Below are 9446 nucleotides of genomic sequence, written 5' to 3'. Positions count from 1 at the left end.
TTAGTAAAGGTTTTTTATTTAATAAGAATCTGGCCAATGGAACTTTGGATCACCTAAGTTAGACGAACTGCATACTGATATCCGCGCATTTATATTTTATTTAGATTCAAGATTTTAGTTTCCCCTTATAAACAACTCAAATATCATTAGCCTTAGCTTTACATAGTAACTTTAGATAATGGTAGATCGATTTATAGTCCCTGTGGATTCGATATCTTTTAAAACTACACAACACGACTGTGCACTTGCAGTCATTAGATTAATAGATACATAAAGTCGCGATCAAGTTTTTGGCGCTGTTGCCGGGGACTATTTAAGTCGATATCGTAACTCGGTGTTACACCGTAGAAACTAAGGCACTTTTTCATTAACTATTATGTATCACCCAAACTTTTTCTACAACCCCCACTCCCAGTACTTCGAGGAATCACCTGGACCCTATAAATCCGATCTCGAAATACTATTGGAGAATTTCAATGCTGCGCCACCAATTCATTCTCACCCAAATTACCTCTGCGACTCCCAATCTCAACATTTCGAGGAACCACAAGAATCCTATAATCCAAACCTCGAAACATTAATTGGGGATTACAATTCGACACTAGCTTATCCTCAACCGAATTCCCTCTACAATCACCAATCCCAACATTTTGAGGAAACACAAGAATTTTGTAATTCCAACCAATCCTATCCTCAACCGAATTTCCTCTACGATCACCACACCCAACATTTTGAGGAGTCGCAAGATTATCATAAATCCAACCTCAAAATCTTAATGGAGGAATTCATTGAATCACAAACTCTCTCTAGGCTAGAATCTATGATGACGAAGCACTTTGAGGCAACACAAAATGTAACGCTAACTCCCTTTGAAGAACCTCAAGAATCCCATAATTTTAACTTCGAAACATCAATGGAGGATCCCGACGAGACACTAACTCACTCTAGATTAGAAGCCATGATGGAGCACTTTGTAGAGACACAAACCATCCAAAACCAAGAGTTTATCAAACAAAATCTTCAAAACAACGAAACCCTTAGGCAACTGACCACTATGGTTGAGTCTCTCGCAACTCACAACATGGCATTAGAGACTCAAATCTCCCAACTTGAACAAAAGCCACTAGGACACTTACTTGAGGAGTATATGGATACAACCGTTATTGAAAAACAAATTGAAATTCCTGAGGAAATTGATTATAAGATTGAGGAGAGTGATTATGAGACTGAGGAGAGTGATAATGTGGTTGAAGAGGGTTCTAGTGAGAAAAGAGTGGAGATTGATAAAAATCCACCAACACCATTTGAAAGAGAGGTTGTAGAAGAGGTAGAGAAGGAAGCACCTATTGTTATTCCTCTTCCCTATACCCCACCAATTCCTTTCCCACAAAGTTTTATGGAAGCTAAGGTAGAATCCCAATCCAAAATGTATGTGGAGGTATTGGAAAATATTCACACGAATGCACTCTTGTTTGAAGTCTTGCATAAAAAGAGAAATTTAGAGGACCATGAAACTAAGGAGATCATTAGTGTTAAGAGGGTAAGGTTAACCTTTGAAGTGGTGGATGAAATCACTAAACCCAAACTTGAAAAGCTGATACTTATGATAGATCCAGAACCACCACCGCGAATTCAAAAGAATGAACCACCCCACAGAAGAAAGAAAAGAAAAGGTGAGGGACATGTGAGATGGCTTGCTAAGTGGCCATGGAAAACGAATACTACTAAAAGTTCAACCGAGGAGTCATTCTCGAGAGAACCACCTTGAGTGTTTGCACTCTTAAGCCATCGAGCTATCGACGTTAAACAAAGCGTTGTGTGGGAGGCAACCCGCGAGTTTTTATTTTTCATTCTTTTTTTTTTCTATTTTAGATTAATTCTATTTGATTATCTATGCACTCCCTATACTGATACGATTACACTTCTTTCACGAAATATCGATAATTGTACTGACACTCAATTTCACCTCGAATCAATTATTCGCGCTTACATTATTAATTTTATCGAGTATTGTATTATCCATATTTCCGGTCTCTTATCAGTATACCAAGCAAATATTTCCTATCCTTTCCTATTTGATGCTACACTTTAATACTATTTATATATATATATATATATATGCTAAGCTCTTATCCATTATTCAAATATATATATATATATATATATATATATATATATATATATATATATATATATATATATATATATATATATATATGTGATACACTAGATTCAAGGGCTCATTTTGGTCCAATAACGTTGCATGCACTAGTCAAATGAGACCTTATACTCTGTCTCCAATCACGCATACATGTTCCTACTCCACTCGTGATGCTGCCTCCTGCCATTCGCCAGACTTGTCTCATATCACACTGCTGTCTGTCACATGCAAGTATGCCTTCGTTAACACAGGCAAGTCAGGTCTGCCGTCCGTCACACACCCAATTCAGCACCCATGTCGTTCGTCAAAGGGTCAGTTCATGTGACATTCGTCACAGACCTTGTCCCACGCATGTTGTCCCAATTTTGTTTTCTCATGAGCATGTGACCATGAATTATCTTTTGACCTAAGACTTTGACCACCACCACTATTCATTCCATTTCTTTTATCTTTTCCATACACCACACTCTTCTATAATTTCCTCTATAAAATCCCCCTACCACACCTTTATTTTTCATAACTCCTATCACTTTCAACCTTCAAAATTCTAAACCATTAAACTCATAACATCTCTCTATTTAAACCCCTTCTTCCATCAACCTCATTTCATCCCACCTATTTTTCTTTCACTACATAAACACCATTTAATCCCCACTAATATCTTACACCTATTTAAACTATTCATTCGTCATTCTAAACCATTCTCATTCACCTTTTTTTCCTTTCATTTTCAAGAACCACCACACTCTTTTCATCAATCTTTGTCAGAAATTCTATCATGGCGAACCAAGGAGAACCCGACATGAATCATCTCGTGCTCCGTCAAGGCGAAGCAGGCGAACTCCAACGAGAAAAATACCGAAAATTTTATCGAAGAGGATTTACATCCACGCGCTATATCGACAACAACTGCTTGCGCGATCTGGGGTTGCTTAACAATGTGCAAGGTTTGCTCGACATAGTAGGCCTGACTTACGTGAGCACGATGAATTTACCAACTTAAGAGGCTCTAACTTTGGAGTTCTTGAGTTCCTACGCCTACCTCACTCCTGTCATACCCTAATTTTGACCCCCCCTGAGATGTCACATCCTAGGCGTCAAATTCAAAAATATTTCTTGATCGGTTTGGAAGCCGTGATCAAGATTTCATTCGTTCACTCATTATTTGAAAAAATAATTTCATGTCCATGGAGGTTTTTCAAATAAAGTGTGCCATTTCCAATTTATGGATTCAAGAGGGTCGTTTGGCATTTATTTCGTGACTTTTAGCCTATGGATTCATCATGGTGAAGAAATTCGTTCATATGGATTGCTTGGAAGAAGTGTGCTATCCGAATTCATGATGCAAGAATATGTTTCAAGACTTTAAATTCAAATTTTCACTACATGGATATTCCACCATTTCCTTTTCAAAAGGGATCATCCAAGTTTTCAACATTTCAAAGGAATTCAAATTCCATTCAAGAAATATTCATGTTTCATACAACTTCATTCAAAGATTTTAAAGGAAATTCAAACATCCACAATTGAAGATCGTTCTTTACAAAGTTCTAAATTCCAAAGTGGACTTCATTCAAAATTCAAGATTACATTCAAAGTTTTATTCATACAAAGTCCAAGTTCATATAAATTCAAAAGTTGGAATTATAAGAACAAAAGAAAAATAAAGCTTCAAGACTTTCTTGAATTCTTCAATCTTCAAGCTTCCATTCTTCAAGTCCAAGTTTCTTCAATCCTTTCTTCAAAGGCTCATGTCACATGAAAAAGAAACAAAAAAAGGTGGAATTAGCAAAAGTTCAACAAGAATAATTCAAGAGGGGCCCAAAAGCCCAAATCAAGTCAAAGAAGTCAAAAAGTCAAAAATTCAAAGAAAGTCAAAGAGGAATATATTATGTCATAAGTGCTATACTTAGAGACTACCAATTTTATGACATGAAGACAAGACTATGTCGTGGAACTTTCTTGCAAGAGTTATGAAGATATTTCCATCCCATGTGCATATTCCTCCATGTGCACAAATTGTGATACTTGGCCATTAAGAAAGTTTAACAACTAAGGAACTTTGGCAATGATTATTTTGGAAAGAATATTCTTTGCAATGATGAAAACTTAGTAACTAAGTGAGCTTAAGGACTAAGCTTGGGTGCAAAAATGACCAAAATTATCCCTCACTTTTTCCTCTATAAATAGAGGAGAGACACACAAATAAAAAAAACGAAAAAAAGAGGGGAAGAGTAACACATAGAATTCTCATACTTCTAAGTGTTATTCTACAAAAAAAGAGAGAAAAAGTGAAAAGGTAGTGGTTCTTCATACCTTACTTGAAGATCTTCATCTTCAAGCTTTCAACAACTTGAAGTTCCATCTTCAATTTTCTCCCACAATCCAAAGAGGTGTTATGGCATCACCTTCATCAAAAGCCTACAACAAAAAAGCAAAGGTGTTAGAAGAATTGTTAGTGACAATTCAAAATTGTTACAATTAACAATTCTGAAATTGTTAGTAACCAAGTTACCATTCAAGGTTGTTAACAACTAGCAGCAAGCATAAGGTTCAAAAATTCAGCAGCAACAACAATTCGCAAACGGTTCAGCATCACAGCAAAAATTCGCAATAGTTCAGAATTGCAACTCGCAGCAAATTTCCAGAACTACACAACCATTCAAAATTTCAAAACAATATCAACAACACCAACACAATGACAATTACGAATTCAGAAGCACACCTACATCAATAATTCACGGTTCATAGCTACACAACAACAACAATTTTCCAGAAGCAGTAGCAGTCAAAAATACATACCTTAACAATAATACGGCGAACATCTCCTCGCCGTAGGTAAATCATTTCTGCTTTTACTCTCAATATCACTGATAATCCTCACTGCAAATACACTTTTGTTTATCCTCTGAAAAATCGAAAAATAGAGAAATTATATTTTACTGCTATATCATAAGAAAAGGAAAAAATGAAGCTTTACCATGAAAACGAAATTTGAAGAACAAACCTTCAGTTTGTCTTCAATCCATCAAACCGAGTGTGCAGTTGTTGCGATTACTGTTCACTAAGAAAGCTTGAGAGAGAATCGCGAGTGAGAAAGAGTAACTTTGTTGTTGCTGTTCAACCGCGAATCCAAGAAAAAGCTTGTTGTTGTTGTTCTAAGAGTGAGAGACGAGTACCGATTGAGAGAGAAAAGTTGCTGTTGTCGTTGTCACCGCGAGCGAAGAGAGATCGAGAGAGAGTTGTCGTCGTTGTTACTGATCGCAGCAAGAGAAAGACAGAGATTGTTGTTGTTGTTATTCACCGTGAGAGAGGAGAAAATTCATTCTCCTAAGCTTGTTCTTTTTTCCAGAAAAAAAACGTGAGGGAGAGAAAGACTAGAGGCGCTGCCTCCTTTGTATTTTTAGGTTTTTTTCTAACCCATTCTGTTTAGTGTGTTGGGCGGATCCGGGTCACACTGACCCGACCCGGTCCGGTCCACTTCTTTTTATTTTGTATGCAGCTTTCAGTAATTGGGCTACACCCTCAATCCGGATTTACACCCCTGCCCATTACTAAGTTTCTTTTTTTATTTATTATTATTCATTTCTTTAATTTTCTTTTAAAGAGTTTTATAAAAAAGATTTAGTATTTTATTTTAATATAAGATATAGTTTAATTTTTCTAATCTTTATTAAAATACCAAAATATATATTAGATACATATTTTATGTTTTCTAAATATTTTCACATAAAACTACAAAAATATCTTCTCTTAGAATTAATTTTTATTCGAATTTGATATTTTCATATTATTTTGTATAGTTAATCATTTAAGTTTTTATTTGATAACTGTTGCATATTACTTGAATTTTCTCACTTCATCCAAGACCTAGAGATTATTTCTCTGTTGTCTTTTGGATTGTCTATTTGTTTGGTCTTCCATTTGTTGTAGAAGTCCTTAAACAATTACTGGAAGATCATGAAATGCTGTAAGCTGTGAGCTTATCTGACGTTCTATTTTGCTGGTGTGGATGCTAAACATCTGTTGAGATCCCAATTTATTCCAAGCATATCATTTGAAGATCAAGGTAATACCTCAAACTCAGAAATCCAATTTCTCATTCTTCGAGGTAAGCCTAAAACTCATAAAACTGTTTTCACAACAGTAAATCATTTCAATCATCATTCAACTGTTTTTACAACAGTAATCAAATCAACTGTTTTCATAAACAGTAAATCATTTTCAGTGGGCCTCTAATAGAGTGTAAGTCCCAAAAACCTTCTCTTCTTAGCTTGTTTTCAAAACTGTATTTTCAAAATCTTCTTTCTGTTTTCAAAACATTCTTCTGGTATTTGAAGGGCATTATTCCCGGTGAAACTCTTCAGATACCTATGTGACCTTTGTCCATCTTCACTTCTTCTGTTTTCAAAACCATTAACTGTTTATTATATAATATTCAACTGTTATCAACAAAACAACAAAAATTACTGTTGAGGCTCTGTACATACTTCTTCAATGGCCTCCACTCCATCCAGGTTAGGCTTTACAAGCTTTCAATTTACAGTCTTTATTTAAATTACTGTCAAATATAAATTGTGCATATATTAGTTTAGAACTACGTTTGAGTATAAACCTTAGGACAGTTAAACTATATATATATTATAGGAATATGGCCTAGGATTGAGAATGTCTTCCCGGTGAAGGCTCTTTCCTAATTAGAGATCTGTAGTTCAAACCCCCAAGATGAATTATTCCCGGTGAAACATCTTGGTAAAAACCTTAGAATCCAAATAAATAGGACACATCCACCCAAAGAGGAATTATTCCCGGTGAAACCTCTTACCCATTTGCTTAGAGCCAAAATAAGTTCAAAACTACATAGCTTTCTCTTGTGCTATAACAAGGACCCTCGACTAGCCTCCTCTTGGGCTTTGTACAAGGACCCACAGGCTTCTTAAAAGCATTTCCAGCTTCCTCTTGAGCTTGTATACAAGGACCCATCAGGTTTCTTATAAACATAGGAACAGGTCTTTAGTCACCTTTTAGCCTACCCTGGTGAGTTTCTTCCAATTTAAACCAGACTGTAAACAAGCTAAGTTTGTCTCAATTTTGCATTGAGTACATTTTTGGAATGAGAGACATGGACAGTCTCTGTCACCCTTATCTTCATCAATCTTCCTTAGCAGAGTCTAGGATCCATGCTTTGGGTCATCCTCAGCATTGAGTCAGCCTTCATCTTGGGCTTTAAACAAGAAGTCTCCATTAGATAATCTTTCTGCCATTCATTTCAATAAAATTCCCTGGAAAGGGTTAGCCTCCAAAGTCAATTAAAATCAATCAGTCTTTCAATAAAATTCCCTGGAAAGGGTTAGCCTCCAAAGTCAATTAAAATCAATCAGTCTTTCAATAAAATCCCCTGGAAAGGGTTAGCCTCCAATGTCAATTAATAAAAAATGTCAAAAAATAAAGATTCACTTCTCTTAGGAGATAATTTCCCCAAAAGAGTCAAAACCCCTGGAAAGGGTCAGCCTCCAAAAAACATGATAAAGTCAGTCTTTTACCAAATAATTTCTCCAGCTGAGTCAAAATCCCTGGAAAGGGTTAGCTTCCAAAGAAAAACAGTCTTTTAATAAATAAAATCTCCTCAGTAGAGTCAAAACCAACAAAAACAGTTAGCCTCAACCTTGGGCTTCATACAAGGCACCCAAACAATAAAACTCCCCTGTCAAGAGTCAGCCTCAACCTTGGGCATTGTACAAGGCAGATAATAGAGTCTCCCCAGTGAGTTCTTCATCATTCAGTAGCCACAACCTTGGGCTTTGTACAAGGCAGATAAACCATACTTTCATGTGTCAAAGATTCCTAACACCTAGGATCTTTTCCCCATAGAGTCATCCATACTCAGTTTATTTAAGAGTCTGCCACAACCTTGGGCTTTGTACAAGGCAGAAAATAATGTTTTCCCTAGCAACAGTCAGCCACAACCTTGGGCTTTGTACAAGGCACACAAAATAGAGTCATTCATAGTCTTAAAAATTCAATTATCCTCAACAGTTAGCCACAACCTTGGGCTTTGTACAAGGCACACAAATAGAGTATCCCTAAATAAGAGTCAGCCTCAATTCTGGGCTTTGTACAGAACACAAAAATACCCTGTAATTAATCCCCAGTGGAGTCATCTCCCAAAGTCAATAACAATTAATTAATCAATCAAAAAGCCTCAAGCTTGGGCCTCATACAAGCCAGCTAAATTCAAATCTTTTATACAGTAGATAGACATAGCTTATCTCTATAGAGAGATATTTTTACTACTCTACCACATTCAAACAAACAAACATTTCAATTTCAATTTCATTCAAAGTCTCCCATTTAGGACTCTGAAAGACATGCTCTGGCACATCCCCAGACTTGTACACTTTCCCTAATTTGGACGAGCATCTTTCTTTCATTTTAGAGGCACGATGGCTGTCATACTTGATCAACCAAGTAGACTCCCCTCTTAATGAAACATCATTTTTTTAGCTTTTCTGTCACTTTTAAATGTTTGTGGTAGAATAGTACAAATACCTCTCTGTAGAGATGATTTCATGTCTCTTTACTGTAAACAGAGATTTAATTCCAAGCTTCAACCTTGAGCTTCAAGCAAGGCACCAAAAACAATTAATTTCCCTAGTTAGTTCCCCGAACTACATTAAGCTCTGACTTCCATTAGGGATATGTAGGCATGAGGTTCACAAGGAATCTCAGCGAGCTAATAAAATACCAAAAATAGTCAGTCTGTCTATCTGTCTGTCTTTTCTTTAATCAAATCAATTCCTTCTCCTAACACAAAGGAGAAACTTTCCCAATCATTAGCAGCAAACACAATCACAAATGACACAGAGAAGGTTCCTGTAGAGTACTACAGATATGTAGGGTGTTTAAACACTTCCCTATGTATAACCGACCTCCCGGACTCCAGAATTTCTAGTCTAGGTGAAATCCCCACACTTAGCAAACTCCTAGGGTTTAGTTGAGATCTTTTTTCCCCTTTCCTACTCGTAGGACAAATAAGAAAGTTCGTGTGATATCGTAGGAAGAACTGAAATAAAATTCATCCCACCACGGGCGCATTCTCCTTCCAAATTTCGCGTGAAGGGTTTAGCGTGCCGTCCTCCCAAGTGAAACGGGGAGGTAAAAGAAAACGACACCACAACTCCCAACAATGCTGATGAACATCTCATTGGAGCAATCACGTTTCGAATGTTTAACCAAGAATATACGCTGAACCGGGATGCGTTAAGCGAAATATTTCACTTCCTTC

The 9446-nt window shown here is 36.5% G+C and overlaps 1 long non-coding RNA gene across 1 annotated transcript; it reads right to left on the bottom strand.

Annotated features, from left to right (window-relative positions):
* Positions 1-3733: 3733 nt before the first annotated feature.
* LOC131629879 (uncharacterized) lies at positions 3734-5533 on the bottom strand. The gene is made up of 4 exons (XR_009292139.1): positions 5169-5533; positions 4964-5069; positions 4677-4811; positions 3734-4582 (listed from the first exon to the last, which is right to left on the bottom strand). It is a non-coding gene; the product is annotated as an uncharacterized LOC131629879 (long non-coding RNA).
* Positions 5534-9446: the final 3913 nt, after the last annotated feature.

Source organism: Vicia villosa, unplaced genomic scaffold, assembly GCF_029867415.1.
Source record: "Vicia villosa cultivar HV-30 ecotype Madison, WI unplaced genomic scaffold, Vvil1.0 ctg.000621F_1_1, whole genome shotgun sequence".
NCBI classification, from domain to species: domain Eukaryota; kingdom Viridiplantae; phylum Streptophyta; class Magnoliopsida; order Fabales; family Fabaceae; genus Vicia; species Vicia villosa.
Note: the sequence above shows the minus strand (reverse complement) of the source record. Positions and strands in the feature narration are given on the sequence as shown.